We start from the raw sequence: 24,673 nt of genomic DNA, 5'->3' as shown, positions 1-24,673 counted from the left end.
CAAGGAGGACAGGGAGGGAGCGAGGGAAGGAGGGAGGGAAGAAGCAAGAGTGAGAGGGAGAGATGTTTCTGCGGTCCAAGAGGATGATTTCCACTGCATGTACCAGGACATATCCATGTATTTTAAAGCACTACGTTCACATTTCATTTTTATGGTTTGATATTGCTGTTGTGCTTAAACATATTTGAAGAAGAGTTTTTTTAATGCTGTTTGAAAAATGTTCAGTGCCTCAATCATTGCAATTAAGTATAATGTTAGAAAAAATGTTAAATAGGGTTTTAGAGCAAAAGCTTTGTAGCCTTAGTGAAATTAAATAAATAAAAAAAGCTCAATCTGAATTGATTTTCCTGTTAAATTCTGCTGTACTTGTTACCATGGAAACCTGGTCATGTTCCCCTGGCCTCCTAGGGCAAGTGTAATTGTTGTCTGTTTCTCAAAGCCAAATTCTCCAGCTCTCTCAATGGTTCATCTACCAATCACATTTAAAAAAAAACATTCTCAAGGATATATTCCTTTTGGAGTCTCTACAATTGGATTTATGAACCTGCCTGTGTAGCATTTAGCAGCCTCTGACTACTTTCATAAGAAGATAGTGTACTATGGTTACCTTTGCTAGCAATAAAGTAATGCCTTCTCTTCTCCCGTTCTATTTGATTATACATTATTGCCTACTTCAAAGGACTGTTGCATTTGTAATGTAAATAAGTGCTTGTAGGGATGTACAGTAACTGCCATTGCCAAGCCTCTCTCATACTGTTTTTACAGGATTTATATTTCCTACCCAAATGAGAGGAGAGAGAGAGCTCTCGATTTCTTGCAGGAATAATTAACTGAAATTTGGGCGGTATCGCATGCTTACTCAGCAAAAAGGCAGAGGGTTCTCAACTATTCGGCTTTGATTCAAAAGGGGCCTTGGGGTCACCAGTTTCCTCAGTATTTCAAGTCAGATGTTGTCCTGTCACTGTGTTGACATATCCCAACATTCTCTTCCAGATCAATAGTAATTAATAGTCCTCCCTAGAGGGATACTGACTGAAGTGTCCATGTACTGTATGGTAAACAGTCAGACAGCTCTGTAGAAGAGAGGTTTAGAATAGCTGGCATTTGATACTAGGCACAGTGGTCATATGTCACTTCCTAGCCCCTTTGCTGTTTTGATAAAGACATTCTGTACAGTATAAAAGCATGGTTCTGGTCTTAACTGGACACCTGGTGTTTACCTGCACACCATCAATCAAAGTCCCCATGGCCAAAATTTTATTTTTGACAAATGTACATTTATTGAGAGATTGAGAGAAAGACTTGCCTAATATTCTTTGAAATCTCATGTTTATTTTATTGTTATTGTCATTTGATATAACAAATTATTATGTAGAAAGCCTGTTATTATTCTTAAATGTATTTCATTTGTCAGTAAGCTAGCTTGGCACACCTGTATTTAGGGAGTATCTCCCATTCTTCTCTGCAGATCCTCTCAAGCTCTGTCAGGTTGGATGGGGAGCGTCGCAGCACAGTTATTTTTAGGCCTCTCCAGAGATGTTTGATCGGGTTCAAGTCTGGGCTCTGGCTGGGTCACTCAAGGACATTCTAAGACATGTCCCGTAGCCACTCCTGCATTGTCTTTGCTGTGGGCTAAGGGTTGTTGACCTGTTGGAAGGTGAACCTTCAACCTAGTCTGAGGACCTGTGCGCTCTGGAGCAGGTTTTTATCCAGGATCTCTCTGTACATTGCTCCGTTCAGCTTTCCCTCGATCCTGACTAGTCTCTCAGTCCCTGCCGCTGAAAAACATCTCCACAGCATGATGCTGCCACCACCATGCTTCACTGTAGGGATGGTGCCAGGTTTCCTCCAGATGTGACGCTGGGCAATCAAACCAAAGTGTTCAATCTTGATTCCATCAGACCAGAGAATCTAGTTTCTTTAGGTGCCTTTTGGTAAACTGTGGGCTGTCATGTGCCTTTTACTGAGGAGTGGCTTCCATCTGGCCACTACCATAAAGGCCTGATTGGTGGAGTGCTGCAGAGATGGTTGTCCTTCTGGAAGGTTCTCCCATCTCCACAGAGGAACTCTGGAGCTCTCCCTGACCAAGCCCCTTCTCCCCCAATTGCTCAGTTAGACCGGGCGTCCAGCTCTAGGAAGAGTCTTGGTGGTTCCAAACTTCTTCCATTTAAGAAGGATGGAGGCTACTGTGTTCTTGGGGAACTTCAATGCTGCAGACTTCTTTTAGTACCTTTCCCCAGAACTTCAAAAAGTTTGACAGCTGCACCATCGAGAGCACTGGTTGCATCACTGCCTGGTATGGCAACTGCTCGGCCTCCAACCGCAAGACACTACAGAGAGAGGTACGTATGGCCCAGTACATCACTTTGGCCAAGCTTCCTGCCATCCAGAACCTCCATACCAGGCGGTGTCAGAGGAAGGCCCTAAAAATGGTCAAGGACTCTAGCCACCCATGTAATAAACTGTTCTCTCTGCTACTGCATGGCAAGTGGTACCGGAGCGCCAAGTCTAGGTCCAAAATACTTCAGCTTCTACCCCTAAGCCAAAATACTCCTGAACAGCTAATCAAATGGCTAACTAGACCATTTGCATAGCCCCCCCTTTTACGCTGCTGCTACTCTCTGTTTATTATCTATGAATAGTCACTTTAACTCCACCTACATGTGCATATTACCCCAATTACCCCGACTAACATTTTGACTCTGTACCAGTACCCCCTGTATATATAGCCTCGCTATTGTTATTTTACTGTTGCTCTTTAATTATTTGTTACTGTTCTTTTTTCTTTTTCACTTATCTATTTACTTATTTTTTTCTTAAAACTACATTGTTGTAAGTAAGCATTTCACTGTAAGGTCTACACCTGTAATATTCAACGCATGTGACAAATACATTTCATTTGATTTGACACAATCCTGTCTCGGAGCTTCACGGACAATGTCATTGAATCTCATGGCTTTGTTTTTGCTCTGACATGCACTGTGGGACCTTACGTAGACAGGTGTGTGACTTACCAAATCATGTCCAATCAATTGAAGTTACCAGAGGTGAACTCCAATCAAGTTGTAGAATCGTCTCAAAGATGCTCAATGGAAACAGAATGCACATAAGCTCAATTTCGAGTTTCATAGATAAGGGTCTGAAAACTTATGTTAATAAGGTATTTCAATTTTTTTCTATAACCCTGTTTTTGGTTTGTCATTATGGGGTATTTTGTGTAGATTGATGAGATTTTAAAATGTTTTATCCATTTTAGAATAAGGCTGTAATGTAACAAAATGTGGAAAAAGTCAAGGGGTTTGAATACTTTCCGAATGCACTGTATATACACTGAGTGTATAAACATAAGGAACACCTTCCTAATATTGAGTTGCACCCCTTTTTGCTCTCAGAACAACCTCAATTCTTCGGGACATGAACAAGGTGCTGAAAGCGTTCCACAGGGATACTGGCCATGTTGACTCCACTGCTTCCCACAGTTGTGTCAAGTTAGCTGGATGTCCTTTGGGTGGTGGACCATTCTTGATACATATGGGAAAGTGTTGAGTGTGAAAAACCAAGCAGTGTTGCAGTTCTTGACACACTCAAACTGGCACACCTGGCACCTACTACTATAACCTGTTCAAAGGCACAACTTTTGCCTTGCCCATTCAACCTCTGAATGGCACACACACAATCCATGTCTCAATTGTCTCAAGTCTCAAAAATCATTCTTTAACCTATCTCTTCCCCTTCATCTACAGAGATTGAAGTGGATTTAACAGGATACATAATTAAGGGATCACTCATGGAAAGAGTTTCTAATGTCTTGTACACTCAGTGTATGTTTACCGTTTTCCTATTTTGCCCCTCTCCCTGACTTTATTCCTCTCTCACCTCTTTCTCTCTCTCCCACTTTCCCTCTGAAATGCACTACTAAAACAAGTAAAAGTGATCATTTGAAACATCTATTGTGAGTGCCTGGCAGAAAGATATAGGCTGCGTAACTATCAGTTCTTCTGTGGGAGAAATCTATTTGCTTGATGAAGCTGCTTGCATAATCCTTTAGTTACACTTGCCAGCTGTGAGCAAAGATATGGCACTTTGGGATTTTGCATGAGGACAAAGAGGATAAAGAAATGGGAGGACAGAGAAATGAAACTGATGCATGCATGTGCTGGGTCCTTTGCATGCCCAGGGTCCTTTGAGTTCTTTAAAATGACATTGAATTATAAGTGGAAGGAAACATTGATGAGCACACGCCATTTTAGGATAATTATAGGAAAGTTGGTGAAATGCTGAAAATAAAATTTCAGATATACAGTACCAGTCAAGTTTGGACACACTGTAACGCTTGTCTTCGTCCTCCTCTGACGAGGAGTAAGAAATGTCAGACCAATGCGCAGCATGGTAAGTGTTCATCCTTTCAATAAACTGAACTGAACACTAAATACAAAGTAATAAAAGAGAACAAACGAAACAGCCACTGTCTGGTGCAACACACACTAAACAGAAAATAATCACAATAGACACAATAAATAAACACAATAGAAAACAGACTCCCTAAAAATGGTTCTCAATCAGGGACACCGATTGACAGCTGCCTCTGATTGAGAACCATACCAGGCCAAACACAGAAATAGCAAATCATAGAAAAACTAACATAGACAACCCACCCAACTCACGCCCTGACCATACTAAAACAAAGACATAACAAAAGAACTAAGGTCAGAACGTGACAGTACCCCCCTACCCGAAGGTGCGGACTCCGGCCGCAAAACCTGAACCTATAGGGGAGGGTCTGGGTGGGTGTCTGTCTGCGGTGGCGGCTCTGGCGCGGGACGTGGACTCTACTCCACCATAGTCTTTGTCCGCCTCCTCAACCGCCTCCGTGGCCTCTCTCGAGCGGTGACCCTCGCCGCCGACCTCGGACTGGGGACCCTAGCAATGGACAGGAGATTCCGGCAGCACCGGAGTGACGGGCGATTCCGGTGGCTCCTGGCTGACGAGCGGCTCCGGCAGCTCCGGACAGACGGGCGACTCTGGCAGCTCCGGACAAACGGGCGACTCTGGCAGTTTCGGACACACGGGCGACTCTGGCAGCTTCGGACAGACGGGCGACTCTGGCAGCTTCGGACAGACGGGCGACTCTGGCAGCTCCGGACAGACGGGCGACTCTGGCAGCTCCGGACAGACGGGAGACTCTGGCAGCTCCGGACAGACGGGAGACTCTGGCAGCTCCGGACAGACGGGAGACTCTGGCAGCTCCGGACAGACGGGAGACTCTGGCAGCTCCGGACAGACGGGAGACTCTGGCAGCGCTGGACAGATGGGAGCACCTGTAGGGAGGAGACGGAGAGACAGCCTGGTGCGGGGGGCTGCCACCGGTGGGCTGGTGTGTGGAGGTGGCACCGGATAGACCGGACCGTGAAGGCGCACTGGAGCTCTCGAGCACCGAGCCTGCCCAACCCTACCCGGCTGAATGCTCCCGTAGCCAGGCCAGTGCGGCGAGGTGGAATAGCCCGCACTGGGCTGTGCTGGCGAACCGGAGACACCATGCATAGGGCTGGTGCCATGTACCCCGGCCCGAGGAGACACACTGGAGACCAGATCTGCTGAGCCGGCTTCATGCCACCTGGCCCGATGCCCAGACGATACGAGGCGCTGCTATGTACCGCACCGGGCTATGCCTGCGCACTGGGGACACAGTGCGCCTCACAGCATAACACGGTACCTGCCCAGTCACTCTCTCTCCACGGTAAGCACGGGGAGTTGGCGAAGGTCTCCTGCCTGACTTCGCCACACTCCCCGTGTGCCCCCCACCAAGACATTTTTTTGGGGCTGCCTCTTGGGCTTCCAGCCACGCTGCCGTGCTGCCTCCTCATACCGCCGCCTCTCAGCTTTCGCTGCCTCCAGCGCTGCCTTGGGACGGCAATGTTCCCCAGCCTGTGCCCAGGGACCTTTGCATGTCCAGGAGTCCTGAGATTGCTGCTGCTGCTGCCCGTTACCACGCTGCTTGGTCCTTTGGTGGTGGGTGATTCTGTAACGCTTGTCTTCGTCCTCCTCTGACGAGGAGTAAGAAATGTCAGACCAATGCGCAGCATGGTAAGTGTTCATCCTTTTAATAAACTGAAATGAACACTAAATACAAAGTAACAAAAGAGAACAAACGAAACAGCCACGTCTGGTGCAACACACACTAAACAGAAAATAATCACCCACAAAACACAATAGAAAACAGGCTCCCTAAATATGGTTCTCAATCAGGGATAACGATTGACAGCTGCCTCTGATTGAGAACCATACCAGGCCAAACACAGAAATAGCAAATCATAGAAAAACTAACATAGACAACCCACCCAACTCACGCCCTGACCATACTAAAACAAAGACATAACAAAAGAACTAAGGTCAGAACGTGACAGTACCCCCCTACCCGAAGGTGCGGACTCCGGCCGCAAACCTGAACCTATAGGGGAGGGTCTGGGTGGGTGTCTGTCTGCGGTGGCGGCTCTGGCGCGGGACGTGGACTCTACTCCACCATAGTCTTTGTCCGCCTCCTCAACCGCCTCCGTGGCCTCTCTCGAGCGGTGACCCTCGCCGCCCGACCTCGGACTGGGGACCCTAGCAATGGACAGGAGATTCCGGCAGCACCGGAGTGACGGGCGATTCCGGTGGCTCCTGGCTGACGAGCGGCTCCGGCAGCTCCGGACAGACGGGCGACTCTGGCAGCTCCGGACAAACGGGCGACTCTGGCAGTTTCGGACACACGGGCGACTCTGGCAGCTTCGGACAGACGGGCGACTCTGGCAGCTTCGGACAGACGGGCGACTCTGGCAGCTCCGGACAGACGGGCGACTCTGGCAGCTCCGGACAGACGGGAGACTCTGGCAGCTCCGGACAGACGGGAGACTCTGGCAGCTCCGGACAGACGGGAGACTCTGGCAGCTCCGGACAGACGGGAGACTCTGGCAGCTCCGGACAGACGGGAGACTCTGGCAGCGCTGGACAGATGGGAGCACCTGTAGGGAGGAGACGGAGAGACAGCCTGGTGCGGGGGGCTGCCACCGGTGGGCTGGTGTGTGGAGGTGGCACCGGATAGACCGGACCGTGAAGGCGCACTGGAGCTCTCGAGCACCGAGCCTGCCCAACCCTACCCGGCTGAATGCTCCCCGTAGCCAGGCCAGTGCGGCGAGGTGGAATAGCCCGCACTGGGCTGTGCTGGCGAACCGGAGACACCATGCATAGGGCTGGTGCCATGTACCCCGGCCCGAGGAGACACACTGGAGACCAGATCTGCTGAGCCGGCTTCATGCCACCTGGCCCGATGCCCAGACGATACGAGGCGCTGCTATGTACCGCACCGGGCTATGCCTGCGCACTGGGGACACAGTGCGCCTCACAGCATAACACGGTACCTGCCCAGTCACTCTCTCTCCACGGTAAGCACGGGGAGTTGGCGAAGGTCTCCTGCCTGACTTCGCCACACTCCCCGTGTGCCCCCCACCAAGACATTTTTTTGGGGCTGCCTCTTGGGCTTCCAGCCACGCTGCCGTGCTGCCTCCTCATACCGCCGCCTCTCAGCTTTCGCTGCCTCCAGCGCTGCCTTGGGACGGCAATGTTCCCCAGCCTGTGCCCAGGGACCTTTGCATGTCCAGGAGTCCTGAGATTGCTGCTGCTGCTGCCCGTTACCACGCTGCTTGGTCCTTTGGTGGTGGGTGATTCTGTAACGCTTGTCTTCGTCCTCCTCTGACGAGGAGTAAGAAATGTCAGACCAATGCGCAGCATGGTAAGTGTTCATCCTTTTAATAAACTGAAATGAACACTAAATACAAAGTAACAAAAGAGAACAAACGAAACAGCCACGTCTGGTGCAACACACACTAAACAGAAAATAATCACCCACAAAACACAATAGAAAACAGGCTCCCTAAATATGGTTCTCAATCAGGGATAACGATTGACAGCTGCCTCTGATTGAGAACCATACCAGGCCAAACACAGAAATAGCAAATCATAGAAAAACTAACATAGACAACCCACCCAACTCACGCCCTGACCATACTAAAACAAAGACATAACAAAAGAACTAAGGTCAGAACGTGACAGTACCCCCCTACCCGAAGGTGCGGACTCCGGCCGCAAAACCTGAACCTATAGGGGAGGGTCTGGGTGGGTGTCTGTCTGCGGTGGCGGCTCTGGCGCGGGACGTGGACTCTACTCCACCATAGTCTTTGTCCGCCTCCTCAACCGCCTCCGTGGCCTCTCTCGAGCGGTGACCCTCGCCGCCGACCTCGGACTGGGGACCCTAGCAATGGACAGGAGATTCCGGCAGCACCGGAGTGACGGGCGATTCCGGTGGCTCCTGGCTGACGAGCGGCTCCGGCAGCTCCGGACAGACGGGCGACTCTGGCAGCTCCGGACAAACGGGCGACTCTGGCAGTTTCGGACACACGGGCGACTCTGGCAGCTTCGGACAGACGGGCGACTCTGGCAGCTTCGGACAGACGGGCGACTCTGGCAGCTCCGGACAGACGGGCGACTCTGGCAGCTCCGGACAGACGGGAGACTCTGGCAGCTCCGGACAGACGGGAGACTCTGGCAGCTCCGGACAGACGGGAGACTCTGGCAGCTCCGGACAGACGGGAGACTCTGGCAGCTCCGGACAGACGGGAGACTCTGGCAGCGCTGGACAGATGGGAGCACCTGTAGGGAGGAGACGGAGAGACAGCCTGGTGCGGGGGGCTGCGACCGGTGGGCTGGTGTGTGGAGGTGGCACCGGATAGACCGGACCGTGAAGGCGCACTGGAGCTCTCGAGCACCGAGCCTGCCCAACCCTACCCGGCTGAATGCTCCCGTAGCCAGGCCAGTGCGGCGAGGTGGAATAGCCCGCACTGGGCTGTGCTGGCGAACCGGAGACACCATGCATAGGGCTGGTGCCATGTACCCCGGCCCGAGGAGACACACTGGAGACCAGATCTGCTGAGCCGGCTTCATGCCACCTGGCCCGATGCCCAGACGATACGAGGCGCTGCTATGTACCGCACCGGGCTATGCCTGCGCACTGGGGACACAGTGCGCCTCACAGCATAACACGGTACCTGCCCAGTCACTCTCTCTCCACGGTAAGCACGGGAGTTGGCGAAGGTCTCCTGCCTGACTTCGCCACACTCCCGTGTGCCCCCACCAAGACATTTTTTGGGGCTGCCTCTTGGGCTTCCAGCCACGCTGCCGTGCTGCCTCCTCATACCGCCGCCTCTCAGCTTTCACTGCCTCCAGCGCTGCCTTGGGACGGCAATGTTCCCCAGCCTGTGCCCAGGGACCTTTGCATGTCCAGGAGTCCTGAGATTGCTGCTGCTGCTGCCCGTTACCACGCTGCTTGGTCCTTTGGTGGTGGGTGATTCTGTAACGCTTGTCTTCGTCCTCCTCTGACGAGGAGTAAGAAATGTCAGACCAATGCGCAGCATGGTAAGTGTTCATCCTTTTAATAAACTGAAATGAACACTAAATACAAAGTAACAAAAGAGAACAAACGAAACAGCCACGTCTGGTGCAACACACACTAAACAGAAAATAATCACCCACAAAACACAATAGAAAACAGGCTCCCTAAATATGGTTCTCAATCAGGGATAACGATTGACAGCTGCCTCTGATTGAGAACCATACCAGGCCAAACACAGAAATAGCAAATCATAGAAAAACTAACATAGACAACCCACCCAACTCACGCCCTGACCATACTAAAACAAAGACATAACAAAAGAACTAAGGTCAGAACGTGACACACACCTACTCATTCAAGTTTTTTTTCTTTATTTTGACTATTTTCTACATTGTAGAATAATAGTGTAGACATTAAAACTATGAAATAAAACATATCGAATCATGTAGCGACCAAAAAAGTGTTAAAGAAATTAAAATATATTTTATATTTGAGAGTCTTCCAAGTAGCCACCCTTTTGCCTTGATGACAGCTTTGCACACTCTTGGTATTCTCCCAACCAGCTTCATGAGGAATGCTTTTCCAACAGTCTTGAAGGAGTTCCCACATATGCTGAGCACTTGTTGCACAGCCTGGAGGTGTGTTTTGGGTCATTGTCCTGTTGACATCAAATTATAGTTCCACTAAGCGCAAACCAGATGGGATGCTGTGGTAGCCATGCTGGTTAAGTGTGCCTTTAATTCTAAATAAATCACTGTCAGTGTCACCAGCAAAGCACCCCAACACTTTCACATCTCCTCCTCCATGCTTCACGGTGGGAACCACACATGCGGAGATCATCAATTCACTTACTCTGCGTCTCACAAGACATGGTAGTTGGAACCAAAAATCTCAAATTTGGACTCACCAGACCAAAGAACAGATTTCCACCTGTCTAATGTCCATTGCTCGTGTTTCTTTGCCCAAGCAAGTCTCTTCTTATTGGTGTCCTTCAGTAGCAGTTTCTTTGCAGCAATTCAACCACGAAGACCTGATTCACGCAGTCTCCTCTGAACAGTTGATGTTGAGATGTGTCTGTTACTAGAACTCTGTGAAGCATTTATTTGGGCTGCAATTTCTGAGGCTGGTAACTCTAATGAACTTATCCTCTGCAGCAGAGGTAACTCTGGGTCTTCCACTCCTGTGGCGGTCCCCATGAGAGCCAGTTTCATCATAGTGCTTAATGGTTTTTGCGACTGCACTTGAAGAAACGTTAAAAGTTCTTGAAATGTTCTGGATTGACTGACCTTCATGTCTCAAAGTAATGATGGACTATCATTTCTCTTTGTTTATTTGAGCTGTTCTTGCCATAATAGGGGCTATCTTCCTTATACCACCCCTACCTACTGATTGGCTCAAACTCATTAATAAGGAAAGAAATTCCACAAATGAACTTTTAGCAAGGCACACCTGTTAATTGAAATGCATTCCAGGTGACTACCTCATGAAGCTGGTTGAGAGAATGCCAAGAGTGTGCAAATGTGGCTACTCCAAAAATGTATTTTATGCTGCTGCATAAATGATGTAATATGCCAGGGAGATATGTGTATACTGTAGCTAAGAAAGTAATACTAAGTGTGTGTTGTGTTGTAAGCTTTTAGTAGCCCATGTGCCACACCCTAATAATTTAGTCCCTTTCCCCCTCATAACGTAGCCGACTGTTCTGCCTTGGTGGTGCACATGTAGCCTAGAACCTGTTTTAGTGTTATGTGATCATCAAATATTGTAAGAGCTTTCATTGTCTGCTTATATGCGCCTTTTATTTATCCTGGTGTACAGGGAGAATACTGTAAGAACGACCCATGTTCTGAATTCAATGTTAATTTCATATAACAAATAGTTATATTGACCTACGTCCATCCTAGCTCGCTCATTAATCGAAATTATGGATTGCCTCTTATACGCTCGTCATCATTTGTTTAAGCAAGTCAGCCATAATAGCTATGTTTTTTGAAAAGGCAGCAAATGAGGCTGAATGAACTGGTTTGCCTGCAGACAAGGCTCACCTGAAAGTCAGGTGTAGCAGTGGAAAGGATTCACTACATGGTGCTGAAAAGAATGCTCTGCTGTTTGGACAGCTTTATGTAGGCCCTAACAGTTTGTGGTCACCGTTTGTAATCCGTTATAGTGCAATGAATGTATTGTTTAGTGTTGTGTTTTGTAGAGGCTTTGCTGGCATGCATCTAAAACTACTTAAGAACACCAGTGAGTTTACCCCATCAAGTTTTACATGCTAAAATCGCCTCTGGCTCAGACTCTTCTGCCCTTGCGCCTGTATTCCAAGCCCAGTGTGTGTTCTGTGTGCTTGGGTTTAATGGACAGCTACTGAAAGCTAGTCCAATATGTAGAGAAGCATGCTACACATTCCACTTACCAAGACCACTCATTCCAGAGGGCTGCAAGAAAATTAACCATAGAACAGAGTGAGAAATCAAATGTGCCCCTGATTTTTATTTTATACTTTTTGGGGGACTTCCACATACACTTCCTGTATTTACAACATGGCTGCCATCACTGTCTTTGGCCTTTTTCTGTCTGTCAGGCACAAATAACATTAACATTTCATTACCAGTGTGATACAATAGTAATGTATGTATATAAAAAAAATGGAAATTTCAGCATCCTAGCAGGTTGAAATATTTATGCCACTGCGAGGTAAATGGCTCCAAATCTGAGAGTGAAAATTGCAGAAGGATGCAAGAAGAAATTGCTTGTAAAGCTGGGCTCTCAAGGGCTGGGCTGCATAGTCAATGAAGTGAAGTGTGTATTGTACCCCCAGCATTGAGACTGCTTCATGCAAGCCCATCCTATTTTTACAGGGAAGACAGGTCTGTTGCTATGCTCTTTGAGAAGGTCTCCTGCAGTAAAACAAAAGAGCATTCGCCACTATCACACCTCGTAGTGGACACAGAAGGAGAATTAGAGGCTCTGTGCTGGCTGGAGGTTTTTGTTGATAATTGATGATTTGTTCCGTTATGCATGCTGAAAAGGACAGAGTTGACACCTGCAGAAACGGACTACTGGATTGTAGCAAAGGTGTCAATGCATAGAAGAGAGCAAAAAAAAAGCAGACATACCACTATATACATACAGTATGTATAAATGATTTGAAGTATTTATCAAAGACATCATCCTTTGCTTAATAGATTTCATATGACAAATTTAAACGCACAAAATCAAATGTATTTGGTTGTAGCAGTTACTTCTATAGAATCTTGTATTTAGAATTTAAAAAAATATTATTCTTTAATATGATTTATATTAGAACATTTGGAATGAAAACACGTTTTTGACAGTTTTTTTGAATGGGGCCTTGCTCTCAAGACTTGGAACAGTGCCACTGATCCAATATAATGCAGCTGTAATACAGCTGTAATATAAGAAAACATGTTAACAGTTTTGTTAATATTATAATCTATACAAAGTTTTTAAACAGCATTTGTTTTGTTGCTGTGATTCTTGTTAATACAGGATAATACAGGATTATTATATTTTAAACAAAAGTTTATTCCTAATAACAGGGGTAGGCAAATGACAGGTTAAGGCAGGCAGGGGTCAATTAGAAGGTATAAAGGGTCCAGAACGGCAGGCAGTCTCAGGGTCAAGGCAGACAGGGGTCAATAATCCAGAACGGTGGGGTAAGGTACAAAACGGCAGGCAATCTCAAGGTCAGGGCAGGCAGAATGGTCAAAACCCGGGAAGGATTAGAAAACAGGAGTAGAAAAACAGGCAGGACAAAGGAAAACGCTGGTAGGTATGAGTGAACAAAACTAACTGGCAACAGACAAACAGAGAACACAGGTATAAATACACAGGGGATAATGGGGAAGATGGGCAACACCTGGAGGGAGGTGGAGACAAACACACGGACAGGTGAAACAGATCAGGGTGTGACAGTATAGTTGGACTGCACACGTAATGTAATCAGTAATCATGTAGTAAAAAGTGTACCGTAAACATTGGAATCAAGAAGGTTAAATCAAAGTGAACTGCAGTCTGTTGCTAGGGTGACTAATTATCAATATCCCCCACTGTTCAAGGATATGCTGTGTAACACAAAAGTCTTGGTATGTATAGTATATGCATTCATAGCCTATTTAGAGTAGATGCATGTTGTGTACAACTGTGCATGAATGCTGATGTGGATGCATGTGTGTGTATTTGTGTGCATGAGAAGAAGAAAAGTTAGAGTGTGTGTGCATGTGAGAGAAATGAAAGGGAAAAGATTGAGTAAAGCAGTGTGTGTGGATGAGGCAGGTGATCAGGCTCCCAGTACATAGAGCTCCAGCTAGCTGCTGGTAATAATGGTTATTTTCTCCTCTCCTTTCCTCAGCATTTGTGCTCGGGCCTCTGGCAGATGGATTGTGGAAGGTTACACCTTTTAATTGGGGGAGGCAGGGCGAGGCTGCTGTGGTGTTGCTGTAGTGCAATGGAAGCCTGGGAACAGAACAGCCTTGGCTGCTGCTCTGCTCTGGGGCCAGACAGGGAAGCAGGGAGCAGGCAGCTAACCAGGACAGCCAGTCTATTATCAGCAGAATACAAATAGCAGCTAAAGAGGAGGACTATGGATTAGGCCGGTCTATTACACAATGTTTTTCATGCTGCTTCATAGGGAGGGGAGGGCTGTGGTGTGTCTGTCTGTATGGAGGGAAGGAACTCATCAAGTTGCATGTGTTTGACATGCACAGCGGCCCACACCTACATGTACGGGGTGGCAGGTAGCAAAGTGGTTAGAGCGATGGGCCAGTAACTGGTCGCAGGTAAAACAGCACATTTCATGTGACTAATATATACAGTGCCTTGCGAAAGTATTCGGCCCCCTTGAACTTTGCGACCTTTTGCCACATTTCAGGCTTCAAACATAAAGATATAAAACTGTATTTTTTTGTGAAGAATCACCAACAAGTGGGACACAATCATGAAGTGGAACGACATTTATTTGATATTTCAAACTTTTTTAACAAATCAAAAACTGAAAAATTGGGCGTGCAAAATTATTCAGCCCCTTTACTTTCAGTGCAGCAAACTCTCTCCAGAAGTTCAGTGAGGATCTCTGAATGATCCAATGTTGACCTAAATGACTAATGATAATAAATACAATCCACCTGTGTGTAATCAAGTCTCCATATAAATGCACCTGCACTGTGATAGTCTCAGAGGTCCGTTAAAGGCGTATATGATTTTTAAGTAATTAATCTGCATTTTATTGCATGACATAAGTATTTGATCACCAACCAACCAGTAAGAATTCCGGCTCTCACAAATCTGTTAGTTTTTCTTTAAGAAGCCCTCCTGTTCTCCACTCATTACATGTATTAACTGCACCTGTTTGAACTACTTACCTGTATAAAATACACTTTTCCAAGCACTCAATCAAACAGACTCCAACCTCTCCACAATGGTCAAGACCATAGAGCTGTGTAAGGACATCGGGGATAAAATTGTAGACCTGCACAAGGCTGGGATGGGCTACAGGACAATAGGTGCTTGGTGAGCTTGGTGAGAAGGCAGCAACTGTTGGCGCAATTATTAGAAAATGGAAGAAGTTCAAGATTACGGTCAATCACCCTCGGTCTGGAGCTCCATGCAAGATCTCACCTCGTGGGGCATTAATGATCATGAGGAAGGTGAGGGATCAGCCCAGAACTACACGGCAGGACCTGGTCAATGACCTGAAGAGAGCTGGGACCACAGTCTCAAAGAAAACCATTAGTAACACACTATGCCGTCATGGATTAAAATCCTGCAGCGCCTGCAAGGTCCCCCTGCTCAAGCCAGCGCATGTCCAGGCCCATCTGAAGTTTGCCAATGACCATCTGAATGATCCAGAGGAGGAATGGGAGGTCATGTGGTCTGATGAGACAAAAATAGAGCTTTTTGGTCTAAACTCCACTCGCTGTGTTTGGAGGAAGAAGAAGGATGAGTACAACCCCAAGAACACCATCCCAACCGTGAAGCATGGAGGTGGAAACATCATTATTTGGGAATGCTTATCTGCAAAGGGAACAGGACGACTGCACCGTATTGAGGGGAGGATGGATGGGGACATGTATCGCGAGATCTTGGCCAACAACCTCATTCCCTCAGTAAGAGCATTGAAGATGGGTCGTGGCTGGGTCTTCCAGCATGACAATGACTCGAAACACACAGCCAGGGCAACTAAGGAGTGGCTCCGTAAGAAGCATCTCAAGGTCCTGGAGTGGCCTAGCCAGTCTCCAGACCTGTACCCAATAGAAAATCTTTGGAGGGAGCTGAAAGTCCATATTGCCCAGCGACAGCCCCGAAACCTGAAGGATCTGGAGAAGGTCTGTATGGAGGAATGGGCCAAAATCCCTGCTGCAGTGTGTGCAAACCTGGTCAAGAACTATAGGAAACGTATGATCTCAGTAATTGCAAACAAAGATTTCTGTACAAAATATTAAGTTCTGCTTTTCTGATGTATCAAATACTTATGTCATGCAATAAAATGCAAATTAGTTACTTAAAAATCATATAATGTCATTTTCTGGATTTTTGTTTTAGATTCCGTCTCTCACAGTTGAAGTGTACCTATGATAAAATTACAGACCTCTACATGCTTTGTTAGTAGGAAAACCGGCAGAATCGGCAGTGTATCAAATGCTTGTTCTCCCCACAGTGCCAGTCAAAAGTTTGGACACACCTACTCATTCAAGGTTTTTTTTATTTTTGACTATTTTCTACATTGTAGAATAATAGTGAAGACATCAAAACTGTGAAATAATACATTTGGAATCATGTAGTAACCAAAAAAGTGTTAAACAAATTCAAATATATTTGATATTTGACACTTCAAAGTAGCAACCCTTTGCCTTGATGGCAGCTTTGCACACTCTTGGCATTCTCTTAACCAGCTTCACGAGGTAGTCACCTGTAATGCATTTCCATTAACAGGTGTGTCTTGTTAAAAGTTCATTTGTGGAATTTCTTTCCTTATTAATGCGTTTTAGTCAATCAGTTGTGTTGTGAGAAGGTGGGGTGGTATACAGAAGAAGTTTAGTATAAAACCAAGTCCATATTATGGCAAGAACAGCTAAAATAAGCAAAGAGAAACAACAGTTCATCATTACTTTACGACATGAAGGTCAGTCAATCTGGAAAATTTCAACAACTTTCAATGTTTCTTCAAATACAGTCGCAAAAAACATTATGTGCTATGTGTTTTACACGTGTTTTCACTTGTCAATATGGGGAATTGTGTGTAGATTGCTAAGGATTCTATATATTTTTAAATTCAATTTTATAATAAGGCTAATGTAACAAAATGTGTAAAAAGTCAAATGGTCTGAATACTTTCCGAAGGTACTGTATTTAAATAAAATCTCTACTGTATGATGGATGATGATGTGATATTAGTAATGTAGGATGTTATTAGTAATGACAGTATATGATTTTCATATCATGATACACCCTGTAGGATGTATTTCCTAGCCATTTGCATCAGTAGGTTTTTGTCTGTCATCCATTTGCCTTTTTCTGGTAGCGAAGAAAATTATTACTTGAAAATGAAGTATGTAATTTGGGGATTTTGCTACGTATTTCACAAAGGGTCTCTTGATGGTAGTTTGTAGTGATGTGTGTGTGTGTGTCACTCTCCCTACATGTCATTCTTTTCCTGGGGAGGGTGTTTGTCATGTCTGATTATAGTTAACCCCTGTGAAGCGGCTGGTCCCTCCCTCCCTCACCCCGTCTGGTTTTCAGACAGGCGAAAACCAGAAGAGAATATTCCCCCTCAAGGTCTCCCTCCCTAGCTCTCCCACAGGTGGTGTCTCCTAGGAAACCGTGTCAGAGTTGACTGTGGAGCACAGATGGATCACTGCCCTTTATCAGGTTATACCACTGGCCCATTAAAAAATAACCAGCCTACCACTGTGATGCTACTACAAACCCCTCTTCCCACCCTAAACCCTAACTGTCCCTTGTTCTACCCACCTGACACGTGTGGACATTGGGTGTGCCAGGCTGAAACAGGCAGGTTGTGTGGTGCTGAGGCTGTGTGTTTGGCTGAGTGATGGAGGAGGATATCTCCTAGTGAATAAGATGGAGTGAAGAGCAATTCTACACAAGTATCTTCTACCCTTACTGTGTCCTTGGGAGAGAAACAAAATGGAGACCACCCTTTTCTCTGTCTGTATAGACTGTCTGCTGGATATAACTGCCATCTTGATCATTTCTTACCACTTAGCACACAATGTACAAGTAACAAGGTAGGTGGTATTCACAGGACATAGCCTTCTGTATATGGGAGTGTAGGAAATGTTCAATAATAATTTAACACGAGGGCAGACATACACACAGTACCTACTGTTTACATGTTCACAACCACCTTGTTTCAAGTAACTGGTGCCTGAGAGAGACAATATATATGCCCTACAAACATGTTGTTTTAGAAGACTCCCAGAGATTATTATGGACAGTGTCTGCCTGACACACAATGTTTTTAGTACTTCATGACTTGACTTCCTGGTCATCATTAAAGGCAAACAGAGTGAAGATGAGCCTCTTTTACTTTGCATTAACTGTTAATCCAAACGGAACATTTCTGTACTTAATTTATGTTTCTCCAGACATTTGGTGAGATACTGACTCGGGTGGGCCTCACCTCACCCTGACCTCAGTCCTAGGGACCACCACAGCTAGTCAGGGAGTCAGAGATGGATGTTTTGGCCTTCAGTCAGACAGTCAGGCCGTCAGTCAGGCGGACACACAGTGACAGGCCTCTACAGTAATTACCCCAGCCAGGCCTCATCCACACAGGAATGTACTGCCATGTGGTAATCCTGGGAGTATATGGAGACGGGAGAAATTAGCATCCCACAAGAAAATAAATAAATGAATAAGGGAACATTAGGGGCTAATAGTCTGACCCATGTGTGTGGGTCTTGAAACAGAATCTGCTTTCTACCATCAGTGTCTGTTGGCACTCATCTCTAAATCGTCTAATAACAATAACAACAACAACAACAACAACAACATCTACAACAACTCACTTGTTGGGAGAATTAGAGATGGTATCCCCTTTATAGCCATTGTGGAGGGAAAAAGTTCTCTATATTGTCAGCATCATATCCTCATTTGGATAGACCTACCGCCAGAGACAGTTTGTAAACCGATCAACCTGCCACCAAGCTTGTACTTACAACAATTTTGGTTCCCTGCCGATCCAGTTCTTTCTCCTTTTTTTGGCACCAGGGTATCTTTTCCAGGCTGATTTGCATCAATAAACCAGGGTAAGCAAGGCTTTTAATGCCCAATGTGGCTGTAATGAGCTGTCGCATTACGCAGAGTGCTGAGGTTCAAGCTTATTAGTTGCTTGGTTGCTCATAACATTTTTATTCTTCCTTCAGTACTTCAATGTTACAAATTTGTCAATTAGATTTTTCTCCATCCCCTCTCTTTTTTAATATACTGGTGCCCTAAAAATAGACTCCTATTATCTACAAGGCCTGGGCCCTCTACTCAATTGTATCAGCGATCAGAACTGTGGACACACGACTCAGATATTACAATAGAAGTTACACACTAACACTAGCTAGTGTTAGATAATGCTAGCCCCACAGAGATATCCCCTGGTTAACAGTAGGCTACGTGCTAGGCTAATTTAGATTGGAGGGAAAGGGGCTTTATCTGTGAATAATTGCCAATCTCCATACAGCTTTTTAGCTTTTTGGTCTTTATACTAAAGTAGTATGGTTTGAAGCTGTGAGATCATGCTTGAAGCCTGTATCACTGACTGGTACTTCAATAGTAGTCTAGCCTAATCCTAGCACACGGAGTATTGTGTCTAAAGCATCATAATATATTTGTTTACCTGAAGGACGTATAGAGGAGTGGGGTGGAAGCTGTCCAATTTTCCCTTTTCTTTCATTTAAAGCCTCATAATTTGAATGCACTGCAATTTAGAGGGACCAGGATTCAACACATGAACCATATGCATTTACTTTACCAAACAGTGAGATTGGATATATTTTATAAGACATGATCTACAGAATGTGTACAGACAACCAGCAACAATAATAGATCAAGATTAGCCTTGAGCTGATTCCAGGTAATTCAGAGGATACGACCACATTCAGTTATCTTGAGAGAAAATGGAACAAGAAGAGAACACTAGGATAAAAGCCAACATTACAGAATATCCTACATGTACAGTGGGGAGAACAAGTATTTGATACACTGCAGATTTTGCAGGTTTTCCTACTTACAAAGCATGTAGACGTCTGTCATTTTTATCATAGGTACACTTCAACTGTGAGAGACGGAATCTAAAACAAAAATCCAGAAATCCACAGTCTCAAAGAAAACCATAGTAACACACTACGCCATCATGGATTAAAATCCTGTAGCGCACGCAAGGTCCTCCTGCTCAAGCCAGCGCATGTCCAGGCCCGTCTAAAGTTTGCCAATGACAATCTGGATGATCCAGAGGAGAAATGGGAGAAGGTCATGTGGTCTGATGAGACAAAAATATATCTTTTTGGTCTAAACTCCACTCGCCGTGTTTGGAGGAAGAAGAAGGATGAGTACAACCCCAAGAACACCATCCCAACCGTGAAGCATGGAGGTGGAAACATTATTCTTTGGGGATGCTTTTCTGCAAAGGAGACAGGATGACTGCACCATATTGAGGGGAGGATGGATGGGGCCATGTATCGCAAGATCTTGGCCAACAACCTCCTTCCCTCAGTAAGCATTGAAGATGGGTCGTGGCTGGGTCTTCCAACAAGACAACGACCCAAAACACACAGCCAGGGCAACTAAGGAGTGGCTCCGAAGGAGTGGGTCAAAATCCCTGCTGCAGTGTGTGCAAATCTGGTCAAGAACTACAGGAAACGTATGATCTCTTTAATTGCAAACAAATGTTTCTGTACCAAATATTAAGTTCTGCTTTTCTGATGTATAAAATACTTATGTCATGCAATAAAATGCTAATTAATTACTTAAAAATCATACAATGTGATTTTCTGGATTTCTGTTTTAGATTCCGTCTCTCACAGTTGAAGTGTACCTATGATAAAAATTACAGGCCTCTACATGCTTTGTAAGAAGGAAAACCTGCAAAATCGGTAATGTATTAAATACTTGTTATCCCCACTGTATGTAGGGCTCTGTGTAAGATATTAGGCCTGGATCTTACCGGTCTCTCTTCCTAGGCCTATGGCTCCTGTACAGTGTTCGATGTGCCAATTGATAACAAAAGGGAAGGCAAATTAGTTCTGGCTGAGAAAAGAGGCGTTCAATTAAGCATCTGTTGTTTACTCAAAGATCCCAACCAAGAAGCTGAGTCTTTCGGGGTGGCAGAAAGTCCCTTGGGAGGCCAGTAATTAACACTGAAGGGGGGGAGGAGGCGGGAGGTCCTGTTAAGCTGCGTTTTCATCTTCCAATTGCTACACCGTAAAATAATGTACCCCGAGGCGACTGTTGACATTGTGTTCCAAGCCGTCACACTGTAGCGCTAGCTCTCCATTATTCTAATGTATTTATATATCACAGCTAAATGGAAGGCCCTTTTACAGATTCATCTACATAAAAGAGTACCGTAGCGCCGGAGGGCTTGAACAGATGAGAGCATTTAGTAAAACCCCCGTCCCCCCTTACACAACCTTCTTCCCCTGCGTAGCCTACCCTCTGCTGACTACTCTGTTAACTTGTCGCTTGTCATCGCCAAGAAGCAAGTTACCAAATGCCATGCTGTTTGTGGGTACACACACGCACACACACACACACACACACACACACACACACACACACACACACACACACACACACACACACACACACACACACACACACACACACACACACACACACACACACACACACACACACACACACACACACACACACACACACACACACACACACACACACACACACGCGCGCGAGCACGCACACATACACACACACACAAACGTCCTTCTATGACAAAGAGAGCTATTCCCTCTGCAAACGGGTCTCAGATGATGAAAGTGAATGATTTCTGCTGTGGAGTGTGGATGTGAACGGAGGGATACCATTTTCATGTCTCTCTCTTTTCTCTCTCTCCATCTCTGCATAATGTAGTCTGTTTCGTTCCCCCTACAATGAGTGTACTGGAGCAAACTGGTTTCCAGCTGATGGCTTATTTTCCTGTGTCTGTGTGATGCCCAGGCTGTTTCATCACCGCCTGTCTTTCTGTGGGGCTGTCACCATCAGTGCCGCCGTCACCACAGTGAGGAAACCCCCGCCCCTGACGTCACCATCAGTGAGGAAACCCCCGTCCCTGACGTCACCACAGTGAGGAAACCCCCGCCCCTGACGTCACCACAGTGAGGAAACCCCCGCCCCTGACGTCACCACAGTGAGGAAACCCCCGCCCCTGACGTCACCACAGTGAGGAAACCCTCGCCCCTGACGTCACCACAGTGAGGAAACCCCGCCCCTGACGTCACCATCAGTGAGGAAACCCCCGCCCCTGACGTCACCACAGTGAGGAAACCCCCGCCCTGACGTCACCACAGTGAGGAAACCCCGCCCCTGACGTCACCACAGTGAGGAAACCCCCGCCCCTGACGTCACCATCAGTGCCGCCGTCACCACAGTGAGGAAACCCCGCCCCTGACGTCACCATTAGTGCCGCCGTCACCACAGTGAGGAAACCCCCGCCCCTGACGTCACCACAGTGAGGAAACCCCCGCCCCTGACGTCACCACCTTCTAATCCACAGCTGATTGACGGCTGCATTGGATGTGGCTGGCGCTCTAACAAGGGTGGCAGCTTGTAGTGTGTATGTTTGTGTGGGTGTGTTTGTGCATGTGTGTGTAGGGTTATATTGAAATGGATGAGATGGACCATAACTGTCTTCAAAGAGGCCATTCGTCCCCATTCACCAGGTGCTGCCCCTCCGTTACAAGCCTGTAAAGAGTGTTAATTACAGTCCATGTAATTAAGCCTGATGTCTGAGTGCTCTGGCCTTAGGACAACGTTGCCTGAGCGTTTGTCCTGAACGTATGTACACATACGAGGAGGAGACCGATAAAATACGTCAAAGGCCATCTGTGACAGCTGGTTCATAATCAGATTACCTCCCGTTCAATCTGGGTTGGGGGGCGCAGTCCAACGTCTGGCAATTTGGGCTAGCCCAGCTGTGGTTACATTGGAGGACCTGCAGCCTACAGTATGTGACTGTAGCTAGTTCATTCTCTTTGACCCCGTTACCCTACGACCGGCCTGCCCTGGATGGGCCGGGTCAGGTTTCTCCCCTGTGTTTGATAGTGCCTGCTCTGCAGAAGGTGACTTGAAGGGAGTACTAGCGTGTCAGTGTGTCAGACAAGCTGATGACTTACATATACTCTGCCCCACTTATGCACGCACACTCCCTCGCGCTGTCCCTTCTCTCTCTCTCTCCCCTCCGCTTCTGCCTCTCTCTCCTCTTCTCCTCTTCTCTCTCTCTCTCTCTCTCTCTCTCTCTCTCTCTCTCTCCCTCTCTCTCGCTACCCTCCCTTTCTCCCTCCTCTCTTTCTACTCCCCTTCTCTCTTGCTCTTGCTCTCTCTCTATCCTCCCCTTTTCCCTCTCATACTCTCTCTCTTCTCCTTTTCTCTCGCTCCCTTGCTCTGCCTACTGTCTAGCTCTGTGACAGTAATTAGTGTTGAAAAGGACATTTTCAGCAAAAGCTTTCAAATGCTATTTAGTTCTCCCCTTGAGCTAGAGAGCCTGCCTCACCCCATACACCCTTCCTTGTTACTGTCTCTCTGTCTTATGTTCGCTGTGCATCTTGATGCTTGTGCTTTTGGTTATTTGCATTTAGTTTGTTCTCAGCTTAGATATTTTCTCACGTTTTTCTACTCTCTTTTCCCATAATCAGCTTGGAGCTGAGTAATGTGTGTGCATGTGTAAGTTTGTGTGTGTCTTTATAGTAAATGTTTGTTTGTGTTGTGAGGGAGATTGCCGGAGCAGTTTGGCACCTCTCAGCTGGACCTGCCAGAGCCTCATAGTGATGACGCAGTGCGAAGGTCATCCACACCACAGGGGGCAGCATCCACACTTCAGATTCCCCACCAGGCTGTTTTCTCTCCCCCTCTGCTTCACCACGGGCGTCTGCTGACCTCTCTCTGGGTCACAGGGGTGGCACTTCTCCGTGTCACAGCCCAGAAGCATCAACACCGCCTCCCTTCCCCACTTGGCCACCTGACCTGATACCCTACAGTATGTACAGTAAAATCTTACATTTCACAATAGAAGGGTTGTATCTGTGTTGTCTTTCTCTGTGTGTTAATGCTGGGCTGGACCTGTACTGTACATACTTACATTAAATACATTGGCTTTCCTGTGGTGGAACACAGTGGGTACCTCTGATGGGAAGGGTGGCATGCTTCCAATTGGGTTTACTAGGCTGTCACTCAATATCTAAAGTTATCCCTGCCCCTCAGTACTGGGCTTTATTTCCTGGCACAGTGGAAACAGAGCCACACTCACTCTGTCTGACTGACAGCCATTCAATGAGATATCCACTTGAGTGTGGCTGAGTGTTCTGTTCTTCAAACAGATTATTTTCATTGGAGTCTACCGACAGTAATCTTCATTATAAATAAGCTGCTGTAAAATAGATAATGTTAAGAACTTAGTTACACCACAAGGTGATGTGCGGTGCTTTTTGTACCCAAATGTTAGCCTAGTTACCACATATATAATGTAGAAGAAAAATAGAGACATAATCTCATATGTCAGCTATTGTACAGTAGCAGCACTACAAACACACTGTCTGTAGCATCTCAGGGAGACAGCAGCAGAGCTGGTTAGTGTGACACTGGTTATTGTGACAGTCTCTCTGCAGCCTCCAACTGCAGTTATCCAGGAGAGGATGATGACGTCTTTGTCTGGGTTTTTCTTCCTGGGTGAACAGGGTGGATCTCCGGTCCCCCAGTCCCCCCATCTGGCATGTCTGTGATAGGACTCTTAGAGCTGAGAGAGGTATACACCACTGCTCTCTGCTCCTGTCACCACTCTGCTCTACACCACCCCGCACCGCCTGTGACTCCCTGCCGTTGTCACAGTAACCATCTCACCTTCCCTCCCCAGTCACACCTAATGAGATGAGTGTATCTGCTGGAGGACAGAGAGAGAAAGACAGGGGAATCGGGAGCGAGGGGGAATGGAGAGCAGAGGCAGAGACAAGAGCCCCCTAAGCAAGCTGGTCCTGGGGCTCTGTTCAC

General features: G+C 46.6%; 1 protein-coding gene across 2 annotated transcripts in view; it reads left to right on the top strand.

The window, feature by feature from the left end:
* Positions 1-24,673, top strand: part of LOC123992684 (Down syndrome cell adhesion molecule homolog) — a 141,961-nt gene that overhangs the window by 29,497 nt on the left and 87,791 nt on the right. Inside the window, exon 1 of one of the 2 annotated variants that reach the window (XM_046294088.1) lies at positions 23,069-23,666. The exons of the other annotated variant lie outside the window; for it this stretch is intronic. The gene's annotated coding sequence lies outside the window, so the exon portion shown is untranslated. Of the gene's footprint in view, positions 1-23,068; positions 23,667-24,673 lie in introns of those variants that run through there. 2 annotated transcript variants of the gene reach the window in all.

The sequence above is a fragment of the Oncorhynchus gorbuscha genome, linkage group LG13, assembly GCF_021184085.1.
Source record: "Oncorhynchus gorbuscha isolate QuinsamMale2020 ecotype Even-year linkage group LG13, OgorEven_v1.0, whole genome shotgun sequence".
Lineage (NCBI taxonomy): Eukaryota > Metazoa > Chordata > Actinopteri > Salmoniformes > Salmonidae > Oncorhynchus > Oncorhynchus gorbuscha.
This window is presented reverse-complemented; position numbering and strand designations above follow the sequence as displayed.